At 35.2% G+C, this 21,051-nt stretch overlaps 1 protein-coding gene and 2 pseudogenes across 3 annotated transcripts in view; 2 read left to right on the top strand and 1 right to left on the bottom strand.

Moving 5' to 3' along the window:
* Nucleotides 1-5,464: 5,464 nt before the first annotated feature.
* LOC119640177 lies at nt 5,465-6,573 on the bottom strand (annotated as a pseudogene).
* Nucleotides 6,574-7,242: 669 nt separating this feature from the next.
* Nucleotides 7,243-10,544, top strand: LOC119640178 (annotated as a pseudogene).
* A 3,824-nt stretch (nt 10,545-14,368) lies between these two features.
* Nucleotides 14,369-21,051, top strand: part of LOC119640082 (endoplasmic reticulum aminopeptidase 2) — a 51,240-nt gene continuing 44,557 nt past the window's right edge. For all 3 annotated transcript variants that reach the window (XM_038037859.1, XM_038037862.1, XM_038037861.1), the window contains exon 1: nt 14,369-14,916. The gene's annotated coding sequence lies outside the window, so the exon portion shown is untranslated. The remainder of the gene's footprint in view (nt 14,917-21,051) is intronic.

Here is a 21,051-nt window from a genome sequence, read left to right on the forward strand (position 1 = left end):
CTTGGTTTTTTTTAGGAATGCGATGTAATAATAATTTCAACAGTGAGATCAGATAAGGAGCATATATCTAACGAATTGTGAAGAGATTAAAAAACATCCAAAGTGCTTTGAGGCAAGTCTTTCTCTTTTCATTTTATTATTAAGTGTACACAATTCATTCAATGATTCTTTCGAAGCAGAAACTCACACCACAAAAGTTTTATGAGAAAATCACCGCAAAGTGCCCGAAATTGCAAAAGGAATGGTGGATTGCTTTGAAAAATAAAATGCAAGCTTGTAGGCTTCATTTTATAAAAGCACGAAAACGGTCGCATAATTCCGAATCAATTATACGGGCGTTTGGAGGCGAAAAAGCAGTTAAAGGTTAGAATTTGAATTTCTCCTATAAATATATACATATGTATACGTATTAATGTATCTGCTTCCCTTATAGATTATTTAAATAAACTTTGCCCATATATGACGTGCTGGATATCGTTTTTGGAAGGGAAGAATCTGAAGGTTGCGTCTATAATGGCTCGTAATCGCAGGGCAATAAATTAAGGAGGAGAACGTAGCTTATGAGCTTTTTAGTTTTTTTTCTTCCAAGCATCGCGATAACATGCAATTTAAGAACAGAAATATCTTTTATGAGCATTATATTGTACGCGTACGAGACTCCTCAGCTTCCCTTTTGCGACTGTCCTACGCTCCGCACACCTTTCGCGGTAATATTGATGCTTTCAAGTTTTCAATAATTCGACCAACTCCTGGTTGAGAAAGGCGGGTCGAGTCTGGGGCACATAATTTTAGTCAACTAGCTGTGTCAGTCAACCTTTTTGGAAAATGTATATTTAAATTGCGCCTCAAAAATTTAGCGATAACGAGTGTACTCGTGTAACACGAAATAACTTGACGAAATCACGTGCGCACTTTCTAAAATACAGTATTACGGAACAGACACAGTCCGACCAGAACGGACCATGGCGCTTATATTAGTCATAGAAAAAATTTGCAATTACATAGTGGCACGGAAGGGATCATTTTGAAAATTTGTTCCAAGACGAACATGAAGACCTTTATTTTTCCTCTTTATCAAAAAATTCTTCTCCTGCTTTTCTGAAAAAAGTTTTTTTTTATTGTATTTGCATACTTATCGAGTATAGTCTTTTACTACTAAATATGAATTTCTTATTTTAATCGCTAGGCTTTATCCCGCCTTGTTTTTCCACGTAATTAACTAAACATTGATTCGCTGCAGATGATAGCAAATCATGTAATAATAACGTTGATGAAGATCCTTCGGCTTATTTCGAAATGATTGACAAGTTGCTTAGTAATGACAATTGTAATAATAATGATAGCGACCACGATGCTAGCAATTGTACCTGTTGTGATCTATCGGATAGTATGGCAAGCGAAAAAGAGGAGGGAAAGTGCAAGAAACCTGAAGAAGGGTTATATAGGAAAGAAGTTTTGCGTAAAGACGAATATGGAGTTTCTGTTGCTGAGAGTCGAATAGTTCACTCCGAATCAAGACATATAGCCGGTGTGCAATACGCGCGATTGCGCGCTAATACGAACCATAAGAGAGACAAATCAAAGTGAACAAATTTCTGAAGTTCGCGAGGACTCAGTATGTTCTTTCAATGAGAAGAAGAAAATGCAGTATTTGGCTATGACAAAAAGCAAAAGAAATCAGTTAGTAAAAAAAATTCAGCGTCTCGTTTGGCACTCGAGAAAAAGAGATTAGAAGTTGAGCATCAGAGATTGGAATTGGAAGAGAAGAAATTCGAATTGCAGCAAGAGAAAGAAGGATGCGAACTAAAATAAAAGCAAACAGAACTCGCTTGTTTGAGTTGAAAAAATGCGATTTAGATAAACAGGAAAGAATTGAGAAGGAGAAAATGAAGCTGCAATTGGAGCATGAAGCAAGATTGAAAAAACATGAAGTGGAAATGAAGTCTAGACAGAATCGAAGTACAACCTCGTGCAGAAGCTGCAAAGATTAAAAAACAAAAAAAGAAAGCAAGAAACCGTGAAATAAAAACAAAATTACGAAATTCAAGGGTCAACCCTAAGTTGACTAAAAGTAGGAAGACATTTTGAATTGCGTATTCGTTCAATTTTCAAAAATTTTTGACTTTTCCTTGAAATCCGAAATAAATATTGAGTTTGTTTTTTTTTTAAATTTCGCCAGCAACCATTCAATCGTTTTTCATCACATAGTGCGGTTTTTTACACTAAAATATTTGAAGATTAAAATAAAGGTTTTCATGTCATTTCTTAATCATTGAAATAGGAAAACAAGAATTACGTAATGTAAACGAAAAAGCTTCATTTTGTTTCCTATGCTGCTAGTGCTCAATTTCTTTTCTTTTAGTCTGAGGACTTATTCTATAATCTGAAAAAATGATAATAATAATATTAGTGAAAGTCCAAAGTGCTGTCGGAGACATTCTGATGAAAGGGTACGCGTAACTTCCATGTTCCCGGAAAGCGAAGGAAGAAAAGTATAGAACAATGGAAAATATTTTGAATAAAATTTATTTTTAAACGTACTATCGATTTTAGCGAAAACTTCCTCCAAACTTAACTATAAATCCAGTTTGTCCAAGTTACTGATGGATATCAAGTAAATGGCGCTACAGTTTTGAGAAATGAGAACCCTTCTTCCTTGTTATACACTGCATCACTTCTATCAGCAGAAAATCTATTAGATTTGTGCAATGTCTGTCCGTTCAATATTCTGTCCATATTTTATGTTTTTCGTAATTTTCCAAAGGTTCTAACGAAATTCTATACATTGACATAAAAGTTGGACTCTGGAAATGGATTTACTTGGAATATTTTTAGGACCACTCCACACACATGTAGTTAAGGCTTTCTTCAAAGAGGAGTTATATGAAAAAAATGATTATTTGTATTAGTTGTACAAATGAGTTCCTTTCTCTAAAATTAGTTACTTCATAAAACGTATTGAAGCCCTTTTCCGGAATTTCGAGCACCCATATCTATAACAACGTGGGTTTAAAGAGACGAGTGTAATATATGGACTCGGCATTTTTCTGTGTTTTGAACTGGATTAATTGGGGAGAAGTCCTGCTAAAAGTACAAAAAGGCTAAGTCGGCTTGGAATGGAAATGCAGTGAGCTAGAAGATAGAAAGTAGTTTACGAGACATCGAGCAAACAATAAAATTTGTATATGTCCGTATGTCTCCAGCAAAAGCAAGTCAAAAAGTGATCCTCATTTTAGGCTGGAAAGTTTTACCGCAACCTGCGGTATTCTCACGACCTGGCCCCTTCCGACTACCATTTACTCAAGTCGATGTAATCATATTTACCAGGTCAAAGGTTCACAAATATTGTATTTCGCTCCCAAACTCGGGCGTAACCTTTGATTTTATGTTCTGCGACCATGACTTTGAAGAGCGCGTAAGTAGTACGTAAGTTCCAACTTGCATCGCTCACATTCTAGTTTCATAAACTTAGCTATCTCCTCATCGATAGCAAAACTTTTTGGAGCTTCTAGAGATTTTTTCACTTTTGTCTTTTTTGAATCATTGCTTTCGCTTTTGCTCAATATTCTTGTACCTTTTTCAGTTGCACTCCATGGTAATTTAGGCGAAGCATTTTTCATTCTAATCGTTCTTGCAGACTTGATAGATTTTTTCTTTTTTGATAGTTTAGTATTTTCTTTTTTGTTGCCAATTTTTGTTTCCTCGCTATTAAATGGGTCGCCAACGTCATCAAATTTTTCGTCTTTGTAATTCATGACATTCCTAACTTCTTCCGCAGCATTATGGCTAAAACGTTTGTCGTTGAAATCGTTCTCTTTTAGGAGTAATGATGGATTATTATCCGCCTCGTTTATTGGCATCTCGAAAGGATCCTCATCATTAGATTCGTTCAAATCATCATTGGGCTGAAGTTTATTTGAAAAAGGAATCGATTGAATCGTAACATTTTCTGTGGAATGCTCTACATTATTATTTTCACTACGACATTCTCGCCTAGATTGCTCTGAGCTTTCTCAACACTTTTATAGAACTCGTGGAAATCAGAGACTTTAAGCCCACAATTATTACAAATTACTGTTTATATTTAATCGTTTTGTTGGACCTGCGGAACAGAAGAAAACTTTTTTAATTTTCTTTTGGGAAATAGTTGAAATAGCCGATCAGCGCTTCTTGGTTGAACTGTCTACAAACCGTTCTGTCTTACAAATACGGTTTGTTCGGGCTTGAAATCTCTCTACTACCACTACTGTTATTGTTGTTTTTGTTATTGTTACTATTATTATTATTATTCAGTGAATTTTTTTCATTGCTGAGTGAAACAATAAAAGCATAAGAAGGATTTTTATTATCACCTTCGATCTTCTGCATAAAATAATTACTATTAGTCGTTAAGGTAGTGGGTGTGGGCTTAGTGAAAGGCACATACGTCATGCCTTCATCAGTTTTGAAATTCTGCAATGAAAAATTATCCTCTTCTTATGCCTCGTCGATATTGTTAGATAAACGTTGTTCATTGTTAGATATTTGCGTGTATTTGATATCAGGTCGTTCCACATGATTAGCGGAGCTAGTTGTGGTGATGCTATTGTAACCACTGCCACGTTGTAGGAAACTACTATAACTAGAGGATTTGGGTGGCTTAGGTTTCCCGTGTATGCGAGCGAAATGTCCGCCGCTATTGCTAGTGCCCACCGTAACATTGTTATTCAAACTACTTTTTAAACTGTAGTTACTATTACTTAAGGGACTAGCCAATATAAAATAGCGAAATTCCGGATCGAAAGTATATAAAATGTAATTAAACAGTCTTAAGTTAAGTTTAAGACTGTTTAAGTTAAGTTTAAGACTGTTTAATTAACAACTGTTTACAACTATTTAAGACAGCCATACCTGTACCAGTACCTGAACTAACGCCATCACCGCCTGCACTCCCTCCTCTACTTCCTCCCGCAATACCACAACCACTTAAGCTAGATACCAAATTTTGATTTGAATTCTGTAAAGAGGTATAACATAGAGACGGAATCGTATCCTGTGTAGGTGTGTGTGTGTGAGGCGAAAAATGATGACGAGAATTATTTGAACACAGTTGATGATCGGCCTTAGCCGTACTGTCATCGTAGAATGATTGCTTGTATGTTAAATCAACGGCCGTGGTTGTAGGGGCTACAAAAATACTTGTAGTTGTCGAACCTATTTTACGCATTTGTTTCGAACTATAGAGCATATGAGCTAATGTGGTAGTCTTGTTAGCGTTAGGTATTGCTACGGCTGCTGTAATTGCACTTTTGTTGCTTTCTATTACTATAACTACCGTTGTTCGCGTTGAACTGACTATTCAAACTACCACCGCTTAAATAGGTGCGGCCATCACTATTTAGACTACTAGTGCCCTTATTGGGAGTAGCATGATGATTATTATGGCGATGGTGTATCTAGCCATCACTTTACATTCCTTCCGATGTTTCGTCAAATAAGAATGACCTAATTCACAGATCTCCGCTCGTGTTGTTTGTGCCGCATCGAATCGGAATCGACAATCACCGGCTTACCAGCTCTATTGCATCGGGCTAAGACGGCTTTCTGAGCTAGAAACACTTTCGCCGAGGGTATTTCAATAGCAACGTCATTACGAGAAAATAATATGCCGCCCGAAGCGTTGAGAATCTTATCAACCGACTCTAGTCCTTGCAAACAATCTATTTCAGAAATAATTTTGATTTCTCTACCTTTTTCTTTAAAATGTCATGTAGCTCGTTAACAGCGTCTTGGTTCCTAATAGTAGATGCAAATATCATGTCAATATTATTTTCAACACCGAACTTCAAATCGTTGATATCCTTTTTGGAGACAGCTGGCAAATCTACGGTGGCCTCTAATCTAACATACCCCCGCGTTCCACTTGACATGTTATGCAATCAACACCGACTTCTTTAACGATCAATTTTAGTGAGCCATCGTTAGTGAAGATCAACATACCGGGCTGGACTACATTGACAATGTTCGGATAGTCAACATAAATGCACGCTTTGTTGCCTTTATCCATTAGATCGCGATTTATAGATAAACGGAGATTGTCGTTTATTTTTATTTCTACTTCAAGTTCGTATTTCAGGGCCTTTCGTGTCCAATGCAATAGCCGCATGTACGTATTAACCTCATAGTCTCCGCATGAATCTCGAGTGAATCATGAGATAAATTCAAACGCGCTATCCGCATACCATTCATTCATACTGTTATTACTAGCAACTACATAAGAGATTGCAAATTTATATGAACCACCTGTACGAATATATGTAAAAATTAACACCAAATTTTCAAAAATATGCGAAAATCGAACGGCAGGTCTTTAAAAATTTACTAAAACTAGTCAGAATGCGTTTAAGGGAAGATAAATGCTTAAACGTCGACGCAGATCTACCTCGGCGTTACGGCGTTCATGGCGCCCCTCGTTCCTTGAACGAGCTTCTTTTTTTGTCTGGGAAAAAAATTAAATTTCTATTAATAAAATCAAAATTAATAAAAAAAATTGCAAAAATTACCTTTGCACATGTCTTTTTCAACCGATGTCATTTTTGTTTAAAATAACTTTTTGCGCTCGTTTCCAACGCTGCAAAAAAAAGGAAATTCATTATTCAATTATCGCGGGATTGGTGAAATGTTTGTGGGGTATTATTGGGAATCGATTTGGTGGTTTTGTATTGGAACGTTGGATGTTTCGCAGATTGTCCATTTCTAAATTACGCCGTAGCTGGCGCAACTGATATACGATTGCTAATTTTCGGGTATTGTTCAAATGTTATCATTCGTTTAAAAAAAGAAACACATGCAAAAAATTAACAATTTAAAAAGATAATTAAAAAAATTAACAAAAAACAAATAAATAGGAACAGCACAAAAAAAAAAAAAAAAAACAAAGGCGGACCTTACAATCTTAGTTTATAGAGTTTTATTATAATTCATTTGAAACTTACATTTAAGCTTTTTTAAGATTTTGAATTTTTATTACTTTGTAGTATTGTGTTAGTTTGTAAATATTGTAAATTTTTTTGGTCAATAAAACGAATTCCAAAAAAAAAGTCTTTTTTTTAAATTTAGCTTAATAAATATCTATTTTTATATGTAGGATAATACTATTAATTAAACTGTCAATATATGTCGGTTTTTTTAAATATAGTTCGCAGTGTATGCTTCCGCTATATAGCTATATATATATCAATCTTAACGATTTTTTCAGGGATTATGTTCACCAAGTGCAACTATGTGCTTAGCAGACTCCTCCGCGAGTATCCGGAACTGTGGCGTCCTCGGCGGGCGTCAACCAAAGGACTTTATGAAGAACTGGCGCGCAGGCTTGGCGTGGAATTAAACTGTACCGTGACTGTTCCGCGGGTTATAATGACTTTACAAACAATCAGAGATGCTATAAAAAAACTTGAGGCAGGGTCGTCCCATACCGCTCTTACCTCAAATGTGTGGTATGCTGAAGAGATGGGATGTAAGCAGGCAGCTAAAACCATGAGGAGACTTTTAGCACGTGAAAAGGCTACTAAAGAAGATATCCGTCTGGCGAAAGAAAAATTTTGTGTATTCGAAGAGGGTGAGAAGGTGCTGAATACATCCATCATAGATGGTGTTTTGTTGGGACTGAAGCGCATGATACACGAACTGACATTTGAAACTGTTTCAAAAATATCTTCAACTGCGACATCGCCAGGATCGACGACCGGGCGATCTACTCCACACGAAATGATAATGACGCCAAAATCAATCAATAAAACACCTACTTCGTTGCCGAGGAGCCTCTTGGACAAATTTCTAAAGGACTGCGAGGTCCGTAATGAGAACTACGACAGACCGTCTACGTCACCCCAGGCTGCAAGGCGACAGCAGTCAAATTATTCAAAATTCGCTCGACTGACCGAACAAGACAGAGTAGTACAGGTCCATTTTGACGAGGTGTACACCAACTACGCGGCGGTCTACTCGCGAGCAGATGACGCGATGCGGGGTTGCGATTATTCCAACAAAAAGAAAACGAAGACAACTCAGAAAAAATGGGGCCGGTATTGGAAGAAAACATCAAAGCGGCTGAAGAGATGGGGCTGGACGTGAGAGCTGTCGTCTGCGACCGAAATCGGGCAAACATACAGCATACCCGAATATTTGGAAACAAGGGATACAATAGAAAGCGGGCAGACGGCAGCACACACTGCATCCGGCTTTTGTACGATTATCCTCATATAGTGAAAGCAATTTTTAAAAAAATAGGAGACAAAAAAGACCATTTTGATCTCAATGTCTTGTCGATAGTGTCAGAAATGCGACCGAAAGGTTCTTCTTACTGGCAACGGAGAGGCTGGATGTCGGCCTACACCAGGGTATGGTGGTTAGCCATTTCGATGCAGACGATGAGCGATGCGCAGGTCGCAACACTCCAAGCGGCAATCGACAACGAAGAAAGCCAGAAATAAACTGAATAGCTTAACGTGGACCTCGAAATATCTAAAACCGACCTTTCCAACAGAATCTGTCCATGAAGCTTTTCAGAAAGGGTACGAGATCTTCTACGCGACCATGAGACAGCACACGCTCGCAAAGAATATAGGCATGCGTCTACAGGCAACAATAGTGAGACGAATTCCTTTTTTCCGAAGATCAGGATCAAGCAGCAGAAGTGAGCTGCACCGGAGAAATTTTCTCGGTTTCGTGCTGGTAATGTTACTGTCCGGAATAAATTTCAGGGAGAAAATGAACACCAACATCACGTAGTCGTAAGTTCCTCCGCGCACAATCTCCATCCTCCTCGCAATATTCCTTGCATTCCAATGGTAAGCTTGCATTTATCTTTATTGATTGTCATTTATAACTTAATTATTTATTTCAATATAATTTCAGATTAAAACACAATAAGACAATAAAAATTGCTCAGCATAAAAAGACAAATTTTCTTTCCTGGGAAGGATATTAAGTAGCAGTAAATAAGCTGAGCAACTCTTACGTGCAGCCAAAGAATTGCCCATGCCCAGTGTTGATGCCACTTTGCAGCCCATAACGCGTACAGTGTTAGGTATTAAAATCAATATATGGCCAGACTTTGTTTGCAATGATAGGGTACATGGTAAAACAAGTAAAAATTTTTAGTTATGGATTGAAAATCCCGAATCCAATTTTATCTATCATTCTGAATTGTTCCAGGTATTTTTACCAATCCGCAATTACAATTCTATTACAAAAATAAATAATTTCGGTCTATGTGCTTTCTTCATGTTAAAATACACTTTTTAGGCCACGCGCAAATTTGTCTACGGCCGAAAACCACAAAAACTGGTGATGACAATACCTCTCAAAGAGCCTTTACGTCACAATATTATATTCGAGTAGCGACTGACACTTGGCCGGGTACTAATGCGTCGACTCCATTAACTTTTAAGCACATAGTGCTACCGAAACACCATCCCCCTCTTACTGAACTTTTACCGCTGCAACCTTTAGCTGTTAGTGCTCTGAAATATCCAGTCTACGAATCTTTATATAATTGTGCGCATTTCAATCCTATACAAACTCAAGTCTTTCATTGTCTTTATCATACCGGTAATAACATTTTGCTGGGCGCACCCACAGGTTCAGGTAAAACTATAGTGGCGGAAATCGCCATACTTTGAACGCTTAATAATTATGGAAGAGCTAAGGTTGTTTATATTGCGCCTTTGAAAGCTTTGGTTAAGAAAAGAATTAGCGATTGGATTCTCAACTGATAGTTACCACACCAGAAAAATGGGATGATATCAGCCGGTCTTGGCAGACAAGAGAATATGTACAGGGTGTTGTACTAATTGTTATAGACGAAATTCATTTACTGCGAGAAGACCGAGGTCCTGTCATTGAAGTGATTGTGTCACGTACGAATTTCATTATGTCACGCACCGGATGCAATGTACGTATCGTTGCTTTATCTACTGCTTTGGCCAACGCTCAAGATCTCGCCAATTGGCTGGATATTAAGGAAATGGGGTTATATAATTTCAAACATTGGGTTTTCCGGTAATTAAACCGAATTGGATAACTTCTCTAACTTTTCTTTAATCATTTATTTGCAGGCAAACATTACTGTCCACGGATGGCCACTATGAATCCGCCGACATTCCAAGCAATACGCTCTTATTCGCCAACGGAATCGCTTTTGTTTCATCCCGCCGTCAAACCCGATTAACCGCTTTGGATCTGATTTCTTTAGATACCTACGAAGAGGTAAATGAGATAACGATAGAAAAAGTGTGTTGCTCTAATATTCTTCTTCTTCTTTATTTCTTTGCCAGGTACTAGATTATTTACGCTTATGCTTGTGGTATTCTGCCGGTGCCGTCTGTGTTCCCGGTGATGTAAAATACCTTAACAAGCTCAAACGGTACATTATCAGTAACGGAGAATCAGGTAATAATGAATTATATCAATACGTACCATTTGTTAAACGCAGTGTCGAAGCCAAAAGATGTATTATAATAGTGATACTGATGCTGAAAAATCAGGCGATGAAAAGATAATCGAAAATGTTGGGGACAAAACGCATTTCCTCTATAGTTTTTACTTAAATGAATAAATAAAATACTTAAAAACGTTTGAGCATCTTAGTGGTTGTTAATTGAACTTCTAATAACTTCTATGATGTTTTTCGGTGCTTTTATTCGTTTATTGTCAATTAACTTTAGAATTGGTACGGTGCTTTTCCATTTATTCTCATTATAGAGGAAAAGGAAAAATTCGCATGTGATGTTCTTCTCAACATTATCAAGTTTATGCACATATATTTATTTGCAATTGGATGGAAAGAATGCTAAAGTGTGCTAGAATTAATGGAAAATGATTTCGAAATAAATTGGAATTAAAATTATATCGTTAACTGGGGCGTATGGGTACTGCTCGTTTATTTAATGCACCTCCAAAGTCTTTGGCGGATATGGATCCGGTAGTGGTAACCTTGTGGTATCATACACTCGAATTACTGTTGTGAGCACGCCATTACACTCCTATTACAGTTCGTCGCAACTATCACGAATTATTTTTTATACTATATGAAATTCTTTCTCACTTTTATTACAGTTCAAAAGAAAACAACAAAAAACAAACTGGACAATATAAATCTAAATCTGCTTCTAAAGGTTAAACATGTCATTGCTCATGCCTTCCTTTTGAAGCATGTTAACTACTTGTTAACTCCTGCAGTATAGAAGTCTTTTCTGGGTGCTCGGGGTATAACTTAGGAAGACTTCATAGTATTGTTAACCGTATAAAACGTTTTGTTTAGGGGCTCAATCTTAGACACCATGTGTCCTCCTTCACTCGTGCTTTCTTAAAATTCTCCGATTATCTAAAATTCATGTTGTTTATCTACCTTCACAAAATCGTTCCAACTCGAGCCTCCAAAACTGCAGTGTTCTAGATCGAACGAAAAAACTTGCATATTAATACCACGGGTGTCTATCTCATCCGCTGAACGATCTTTTATTGTTCGTGTTGCTATTATGATATTGGTATGCCTTACAACCGAGTCTGAAATCCTGCTATGATTCTTTCAATATATTTAGAAAAAAATTGACCGCATTGCTAAACTTATAATGTATTAGGGTGCCCCATAAGTTTCTTGCTGCTTTTCTTTTGTTGCGAAATTAAATGACGATATATCTCATTTTGATTAAATGATTATGTACCGTTGTCCGGGGAACGTTAGTGGCATCCACTACCTCGCGTACATTATATCGCGAATTTTCAGCCGTATGTGGGCGACCGCTGGGGTCGTCATCTTTCAAATCAACATTGCCTGGCGGATAGTTCTATGCATATTGATATCTGGGCAACAGGATGTATTTTCGCCGAACTACTCACATCCGAACCTATTTTTTGCTGCCGTCAGGAAGATATAAAAACCAGTAATCCCTATCGCCATGATTAATTAGACCGCAAGACAAAGACTGGGAGGATATTCAAAAAATGCCTGAACACCACATCTTGACAAAAGATTTTAAAAGATCTTCGTATTCGACCTGTCCTCTGGCCAAATACGTAGATCGTCACAAAGTTAAACCAGATAGCAAAGCATTCCATTTATTGCAAAAGTTACTGTTAGTGGATCCTAATAAACGAATTAGTTCAGAACAGGCTATGCAAGATCCATATATTCAAGAGGAGCCTCTACCCACACAAGACGTATTTACCGGCTGCCCTATACCTGCTACATCACTATTGAAATCTTTATCACGCCATGCCTTTATTTATAGTTATGGAAAAGCGAATAGAATTTGTCTTCCACCTTTTAGTTTACTAACATAAAACTTTATATAACAAAATATTTTTTGAGAAAAAGAAAATTTAATTACTTGCAATTTTGTATGGGCATGACAAATTATTGCCCTTTTGGCATGTGTTTCGTAAAGTAAATGTAGAAAATTTTAGCTATCTACCTTATATAATTCCTGAGTAACGAGCAAAAAGGAACAAATTTTTGGTAAGAAAAACGGAGTTGCGTTCAGTTTACGCTCCAATGGAGGCTTCTGCTTTGACCAATTTGGTCCATTTTCAATACCAAGATGCCTGCAGAGACCAAATTTGAAGTGCATATCTTCTTTTTCGCGACCAGGGCGTGCCAACAACAAACACCTAAAGGACGGACAGACACGGCTTAATCAATTCAAAATCTAACGCTAATCAAGAATAGATACACTTTATAGGATATCCGAAGCTTGCTTTTATGGATAGAAATAACAAAATGAGTATACCCCCATCCCTTATTGGTGAGTCCAGCGAGTAAGAAATATTGGTCCTAGAATCTTAGATATTTTACTCTTAACATACAAAAAAAAGAACGTGCGTCAAATTCCGTGTTCACAGAGCTTATCGTAAAGAAAACTGAGATTGTGGAATACATTGGTTGGCATCCTTTTACAGATGGTTTTACGAGTGATGATTTGTTCGCTCCCTACGTAGTAATAAATGCTGCAGGCCAAGTAAAAATTAATGACATCCTACGCGAGAGTGTGTCAAAATTTTCAATCGAAGCTGCACATATTCTTCAGGCCACAAACCTTGCTCGCACAACTAAACTTGAAAGGGCTTTCATCGCAGTGTGTTTGTCGATCATAAAAGCTATGCGCAATCTCTTAAACATCACCCAGGACACCATTAACAAAGTGAGAAATATCATAGCCATTTACGTGAATTTAATATATTTTGGATAAATCCGCAGCTTCCGCACCACTAATTATAGACGGCACAATGGAAAAGTTTGACTTTCAAAAATATATTAGGGAAAAAATTAAAGAGAAAACTCTCGAACAAAATCGACAGTGCCACTACTCGCAAGTAAATCGTAATCGGGTGCCATCTCTATATCCAATCAAAGTCGGGATGACAAGTTTTATAAGCATTACACTCGGACACGCCATTGTAACACATTAAAAGATCCTTAAGAAATTTACTCCTCCGAGCTGCGATTATGGACAAAATCTTACGGTAAAAAGTATACTTTTTGGATCTATTTTCATATCCAAAGATTAGTTAGTTATCGAAGCATCTAACCCCATCGCATCCTTGAACTTTATACCAATCCATTTATTAAAGCTGCTAAACCTTAAAAAAAGAAGAGATCAAAAGTCTTAGTCGCTAGCGTTCATCATACTTTTTGGTCCTAGAATTTATTCCTTTGGTAAAAATAAATTATAATAATAATAATAATAGAACGAAACATTGATATGTTTTGCCTCAAATCAATACATCATTAACTAACATTTGAATTAATATTGTTAATTATGGGCGCGTTAATTTGGTCGATCGGGTCATTTCATTGCAAAAGCTTTCGGAAATATTTATGCCACGTTTTTGATTTAGTTCACTCAATATCTCTTAAAGCATTATTTCCTTTCCAGCTTATGAATCCTCCACAATTGTAAAATGTGTAAAGAGAAAGAACGCTTGCTTTGTATGTACGTGAGAGAGATAAACAAATATAGGAAAGAGAGAAAAAGCACAAGAGAATTGAAAATGATTTCTTACAGCACATGTTATCATATATATTTTGAGAGAGATAGAGTAAGTCGATGATGATGATTTATATCTAAAAAAAAAAAAATTACATATAGCATAGTTATAGGCTATTAGTTATACGTTAAGACGTTCAGAAAGAGTACAGCTTTTGCTTTGAACGGTGCTGATATTAAGTGAATATCAAACAAGTTTTTTTTCTTGCTTTTTTTGTATTGTGTGAAATTTAATAAAAGAAGAAAAGGAAATTTCATAAAAAAAAAATTAAAAATTATACATAACTTCTCATCGTAGCAGTGATTTAGAAAATTTACAAAAGTAAAAAAAATTAAAAAAAAAAAACACAAAACTAAAATTATATTTTTAGAAAAATTTTACATACAAAGAATAAATATATAATCTTCATGAACAATTTTATCCCCGTATTAAAGGCAACCATTGGAATACATATCCATCTAGTTATAGTAGAATTTTGAATATTCTTCTATCAATAAATTTTCCTAATAGGACGGACTATCATCATATCAAAGCACAAAGTGTTTCATTTTCGGTATACAAAAAAAAAAAAAAACAAAAAGAAAAAGAGCAGACACACACGCACACAGTCGCACACATTTATGTGTAATAAGTAACTTTCTTCTTTACCTGAACTTGTATGCGGGAGGATGTGCTTCAATATTCCATGTTTAATGTGTTTGTTTGTGTAGATATAATTTTGTGCGTTCCCATTTTTTATAGCTGACTTTTGTATACAATCGAAAGACAACAACTGCAAATTTATTTGAAAATCTCTTTTGTTTGTGTCTATACGTTGTCTATTAAGTTATTAAAGCGGGCGTTTTCTCTTCTATTATAACACGGCGTGTATGTTTACAGATAAAGGTGTGTATTTATTTTATCGTTAAAGGTCCGCACAAAAAATAAAATTTAATATTTGTATAAAAAAAAATAATAAAAAAAAATTTTATTCACATTTTTTGCCCTTTATTCTGTTCTTTTACATTTTTTCCGTTCCATTCAAATCGACTACACAACCATTACTCGCTTACAACGCTACGGTCATTTCATTTTCAATGTTCGTTGCTTTTCCAATGTGTGCTCTTCTCATTTTTCCATTTGAATAATTTTCAAAAAAAAAGAAAGTAAATAAGTAAAAAAAATAATAATAAATTATAACGTGAATGTATGTATGCACATGTAAATGAAAATAAATTCTTTTCAGTTAATCTACGTAACCGTTAAATTTATATATATATATATATTTATATATATTTATATATATATATATATTGCCTTTCTATATATCCAGTCGCTTATATACAACATACATATGTGTGTAAAAGTTTCGCGCTTGCTTTTTTGCGTTAAACATAAAAGTATAATTTCAAGGCCTCGCGCCAAATTTACACAAATTGAAAAGGATTTCTTCTCATCTTGTTAACGTTCTAACTATCACAACATATGTAATTAGTAATGTAAGTAAAGTCTTTGTTCATGCACATGTATATAAATACGTTTACATTCACGAGGCACTGGTTTATTTATTTATTTTTTCATATATATCCTTAAAGTATGCTACTTTTAAATTTGATAAATGTTTGCAATGGATCGAGGACTTCTAAAGCTATGCATATCTCGTATAACCTTGAACATGAAAAGAGGAAGTAATCTACTACTACTACGGAGACGCGAGGTGTTTTTTTGGTGATCGTAAAAGAAAGAAAACGGAAATTGAGTTTAAGTTTAATAAAATTGTCTCTAAGTCTAAATAAATGAACTATAAATGAATTATTTACTTATACATTTTCGGGTAACGTAAGAGGATTTGAAGCGTCGGAGTCTTTGTACGTCTTACAAGTTTCAGCTTTCGCGACAATCTAGATTAAAAGGTCTCAATCAATAACGGAATCGATGAATGTCGCGTTCGCCCGGGTGTCTGCTTTGAAAATCTTATCAACTTTATGTCTTCTTAATCATCTTGAAGAGTGCAACGATAGAGGCTTTGTTTCTTTGACTGTCTGTTTGTCTGCCTGCCTGTCGTAATAAAGTTTACGATATGAATATTTTCAGGTTAGAGCATGGTCTCAAACTTTTTTTTTTCTTCGCTCGGGCCAGATTCAAAAGTCGGATAAATTCGGATTCTTACACCAGCCATACATATGCAAAAATCTTAGAAATTTTGAAATTTCGCCCCTTTATAGTATTTCTCTTACGAGTTTATAGTAATTTTTGGTGGATATTTAGTAGGTATGTATGTATGGAGATGTATGTATGTTATTTTGTAGCAATATTTTACAGAGAGCGATATAGAAGTCTTCAGTCATATCCTATCATAATTACGAGATAGAAGGCAAACGCTTACGTAAATTATAGCGCTTAGAATGCCTCTGTTTATCAAAAACCGAATAGGCTTTTTGGTGTCAAGCTTAGGTAACCACCGTTTAGAATCTATGCAAAAAATTGTAAATCGTTTTCTCAAAAATATGGGCGTGACCACAGTTCAATCGAATATTCTATTTTATCTGTATTTTAAATGGCTCTGGGGAATAATTTGGATATTGACTTTTTTTGCTACATTTTCCATAAGTAAAAGGTTACGATTTTTATTTATTTTGGAAAATGTACCCACTCTCCGCACCATCACTTCAATTTGCAATCATTATGCTAAGGAAGTAATAAAATGGCTTACCATATTTTCTGTACAGTTATAATAATATACAGTAGTAATAATAAAAATGTCGAGTTTTTCTCTACGATCACCAATTTTGTGTAGCTGTAGTAAGACGAGGATTTCGGTGTTGCTGTATATTTAGAAGGTATTTTTGTTGTTGTGTGTAAAAATTTTTCATATTAAGTAATACTATTAAACCTGATCGCTTGATTTACTAAAGTGAATCAACCTGTGGGGAGCTAACTTTGTTGACTAGTTTTCGAACAAAATTTAATTTTCTCTTTACTTGAGGCTTAACATGTAACAAACAACAAAATATTCGAATAGAAAAATATTTAACCTTTGATTAACCTCTATGCTATAATCCCTTTAGTAATCGATTATATGTTTGTTATGTACGCATACATGCATATACCTTATTTTTTTTTCTCTTTTTTTGATGCACAGAATGTATGAGTGAGTAAATGCTGCCAATGAATTGTTAAGTTGTAGGTTTTTTTTTTTTAAATCTTCAAGTGCTTGACAAACAAGACGATTAATGGTAAATGTATTGTGTTGAATTGTTTTAAACAAAGCAGACATTCCTTTAATATTGTTTTTGTTTGTGTTGTTATTGTTATTTTATTCCATTCAGTTCTATTTTACATTGGAAACTTTATTCAGCGAACAAGGAGAACAGCTGTAAACAGCTTTGGGGCGAATTTCGGATACCCATTAGATTAGGTAATGCGGTAGTCTATGGTGCGGTAAACGCAATAAGACAGAGATAGGACTGTTGCATATTCGTTACAATAAACATACTACTACATTCTGAACTTGCGAGCGAGCAGATAAGATCTGCGATTACCAAGACCATGTTTGCGAATAGATGAATGGGGTGGGGTTTACTTTGCTCGTATTTGCTCGTAGTAAGTGTTCAGTTGGGAAAGGCATCGCACACACAACCAATAGACTGCTGTTGCTTCCCTATCTCTTTCCATTTCCCACACAAAATTATGGGCCAGGGTGTAGAATGTTATGTCCAGGGTATAATGTCAATAGCTCGTTCGCTAAGAAAGTTTCGATGGCCCGTCTGACTCCATGAAAGTTTCTGCTCGTGTATTTCTTGTGCGCAACCGTACGTGCAGTGTTGTTTGTAGGGACAAATGTTAACCCCCCAGTCCCCTACAGAGAAGCGGTGCCCGTAACGTGGGGTCCGTAACATAAAGTTGATCTGATACTGACATTGGTTAAAAATACTACTTTCCGTTACATGAGAGAGCCTTTCTTTCTTTGCGGCCGTCGCCGTGTGGCACGAATAGGGGACATCCCCCGAGTGAATGTTTCCACCCGTAGTGAATATATTAAATCTAAAAAAGAAGACATCGCCCTTTATTTATGAAAGGTATTTAAGTATACTGTGGATACGAGTAGAATAGAAACAAAAATTTTAACATTTTGAACTTAATATGCTTTTAGATCGTCTGCTTAGCGTATAGAAATTCGATCTTCCCGTTTTGGTCGGCTTCTGTTTTTCATTTATATTATTTCTGGTTATAAGCAAACCGCTTTTTCAAACATGTTTTCATATTCGATCTTGTCTGTATAACATACCTTATAACAATTTGGCAAACCCAGCAATAAATGAAACGATAGACTGACAAGCGATTCAAAATTTCCCGCTTATCAAAAATGTATGCACGTATGTTTTTGGACTTTAAAAACCACTCTTTTAAGTTTATTTTTATACGATTTCTCTCAATTTACTCCGTTTAAGCGAGTAGCTTGATAAATATCCCCCAATTTATTTATTTGCTGTAACAACAATCCCTGAATTATTCTATATACGTATGAGAAAATTCATATATGCTGGCAAATGTTTTTGTGAACAAAAAATTTGGGAAAACGGTTCTCATTCTACTGAAAACGGTTTTTATGTGAAACTTTTGCTTACAATTATTTTCTGGCTCATATCTGTGCATAAGGAGGATTAGATGTATGTTATGCAATTTTTCGCACGACTTAGTTTTTATTGACAGGATTAACGTGGAGAAAGTAAGAGAGATACCAAATCGAATTTTTCAAAACTTAAGTATACATACTTTACAGTAAAGGCTTTCTGGTTCGAATCTATGAGCTATAGATATATAGTATTTATGCAATATTTTTATACTTTACATTGGTCTTTTTTATGCGGTTATTTTTGGTTTAGATTTGTACAAAACGTAAACAGATATGCTCTTTGTAAGACCAAGTACCCACATCTAATATTTTCGGTGGCATTAAGCAGCAGTGCATTTCCTATAGCACTATCTTTATTTAATGATATTTTTTTTTACACGCATTGACTTTTAGTTTGTTGTTATGTAAGTTAAGGTGTTTCTTATAAGAGCTTATATGCGTGCTGCTTCTTTTACGAAAATAGAATCAATTTTTTATTGCACTATGCATTTACACGAAATCTTTTTTACACGATTATTATTTACGACTTATAAATAAATATATTCTTTTTAAAAGCGTACAAACGAGTAAAAAACCCCCGTTGGCCAAATATATATCAAATGATTTCCTAATCCATTATGTATATTAAACGATATCCCTTTTTATGCGATTATCTTTTAGTTCGTCTGCACAGCTTGTAGGTATTAGTAATTATATCAAATATAAAGCTGTTTTCAGTAAAGTCAATGGATTTTATCTATTTTCTACGGTGTTCTGCATTTGTACGATTTTTTTTTTCATGATTTCTTTCCTTTTATTGTGTAAAAATATAACTACGCGGGTAATTTTAAGTGATTTCAAACGTATTTTTGCATGCTCTTAGCAAATCGGCATATTTAGTATACCTCGAGTCTTTAATGCTTGGTATAAAAATAGAATTGTTTTTAAACTCATACATTCTCCTACTCTTTCCATCCATGAAAACGTTGGATATAACATTTTAAGGACAGGTGTTCTATGGGTGTAATAACAAAGCAGGCTGTTGTGTTCTGCTTGTTGGGCAACAACAACCACGGTTAGGTACATAATATGTATAAATGGCCTCAAGGTTTTCTAATTTTTTTTTTTTTTTTTTTTTTTTTTTTTGAGTGTTTATTTAATAAAAATATCACGAGTTACTGAGACTTATTATGTGCGTTTATGTGTTTTATTGAATGATATAATTCAAATGGAAATAGAAATGTATGGGTAGATGCCGTAACGTTTCTTATAGACTAAACATATTTTCAGTTAAAACTTTATTCCTCTTACCTAGAGGGCAAACAAGTACACACACGCACACGCGCATTTTCTTTCTTAAAGAATATATGGAATACTTATGCAAAATACAAATGGACAGAAGTACTCACATACGTGCTCCTTTTTTCTGTTGTTTGCCTGCTTACCAACAACAACAATAGCAATAACAATAATAAACAAGAGACAAAGAAAGGAAAACAAATTGAAAAAAAATATAAAAAAAAAAGCCTAACAACGAGCAGAGAATTGTTCTTTTATTGTTGCGGTTTTCATTAACCTCCTTAATATAAAATGTATGCCGTATATAGGGGAGATTCCGTTCGTCATATCAAGTCAACAAATAAGAAACGTAATATGACATTTACAACAAGTTTAAAAGAAAAAAAAAAAAGCAACACAAATGGCTACAAACGTAACGCACACAAACACACACGCATACATCAATATGAACACACGTAGAATATAAATACCATTAACACCAGTACCAACACCAACACCAACAGCAACGTTAACATATCAGCACCATTGCAAAAAGGAAGTCGAAATATATACGTAATGCAGTATGCTGCATGTGTGTATGTGTATGGGTGTTATGTTGACTTCATATACATGCACAGCTATATAGATCGTGTGCTGCGTGCTCTTACTACTCGCTAAAACAATACACTTTGAAAGCAAGCAACAAATGGAAATTGCCAACACATACACAAATGCACGCTCATCCATCTCTCGTCTTCTGTACGAATTCCTGTTTTATAGAAATAAAATGACAAACTCTTTTGATTTCAGCACAAGAAGTAAAAAAAATAAAAAAAAAGGAAAAAAAGGAAAAGAAAATAAAAAGAAAAACAGAAATACTTTTAATACTTTTACACACAATTCCCTTTTTCTCATTTGCATTTGCAAAAGCACAACAAAATTATTGTTGTTAGTTCAATGACCGCTCTACTCTGCCTTTTTAATACTTATTCATCTCGTCGTCATTCGTATTGTTTTAATACAAATGTTTTATGCACTGCGCTGTCAAAGTGTCACTAAATATTCGCTTGCATTATAAAATCGTTCAATATTGATGTCAATTGTGTTTGCTTACGAATATTTTAAAATTACTTTTGCATCATCTCTCA

This window comes from Glossina fuscipes, unplaced genomic scaffold, assembly GCF_014805625.2.
Source record: "Glossina fuscipes isolate IAEA_lab_2018 unplaced genomic scaffold, Yale_Gfus_2 115, whole genome shotgun sequence".
In the NCBI taxonomy this organism is placed as follows: Eukaryota; Metazoa; Arthropoda; class Insecta; order Diptera; family Glossinidae; genus Glossina; species Glossina fuscipes.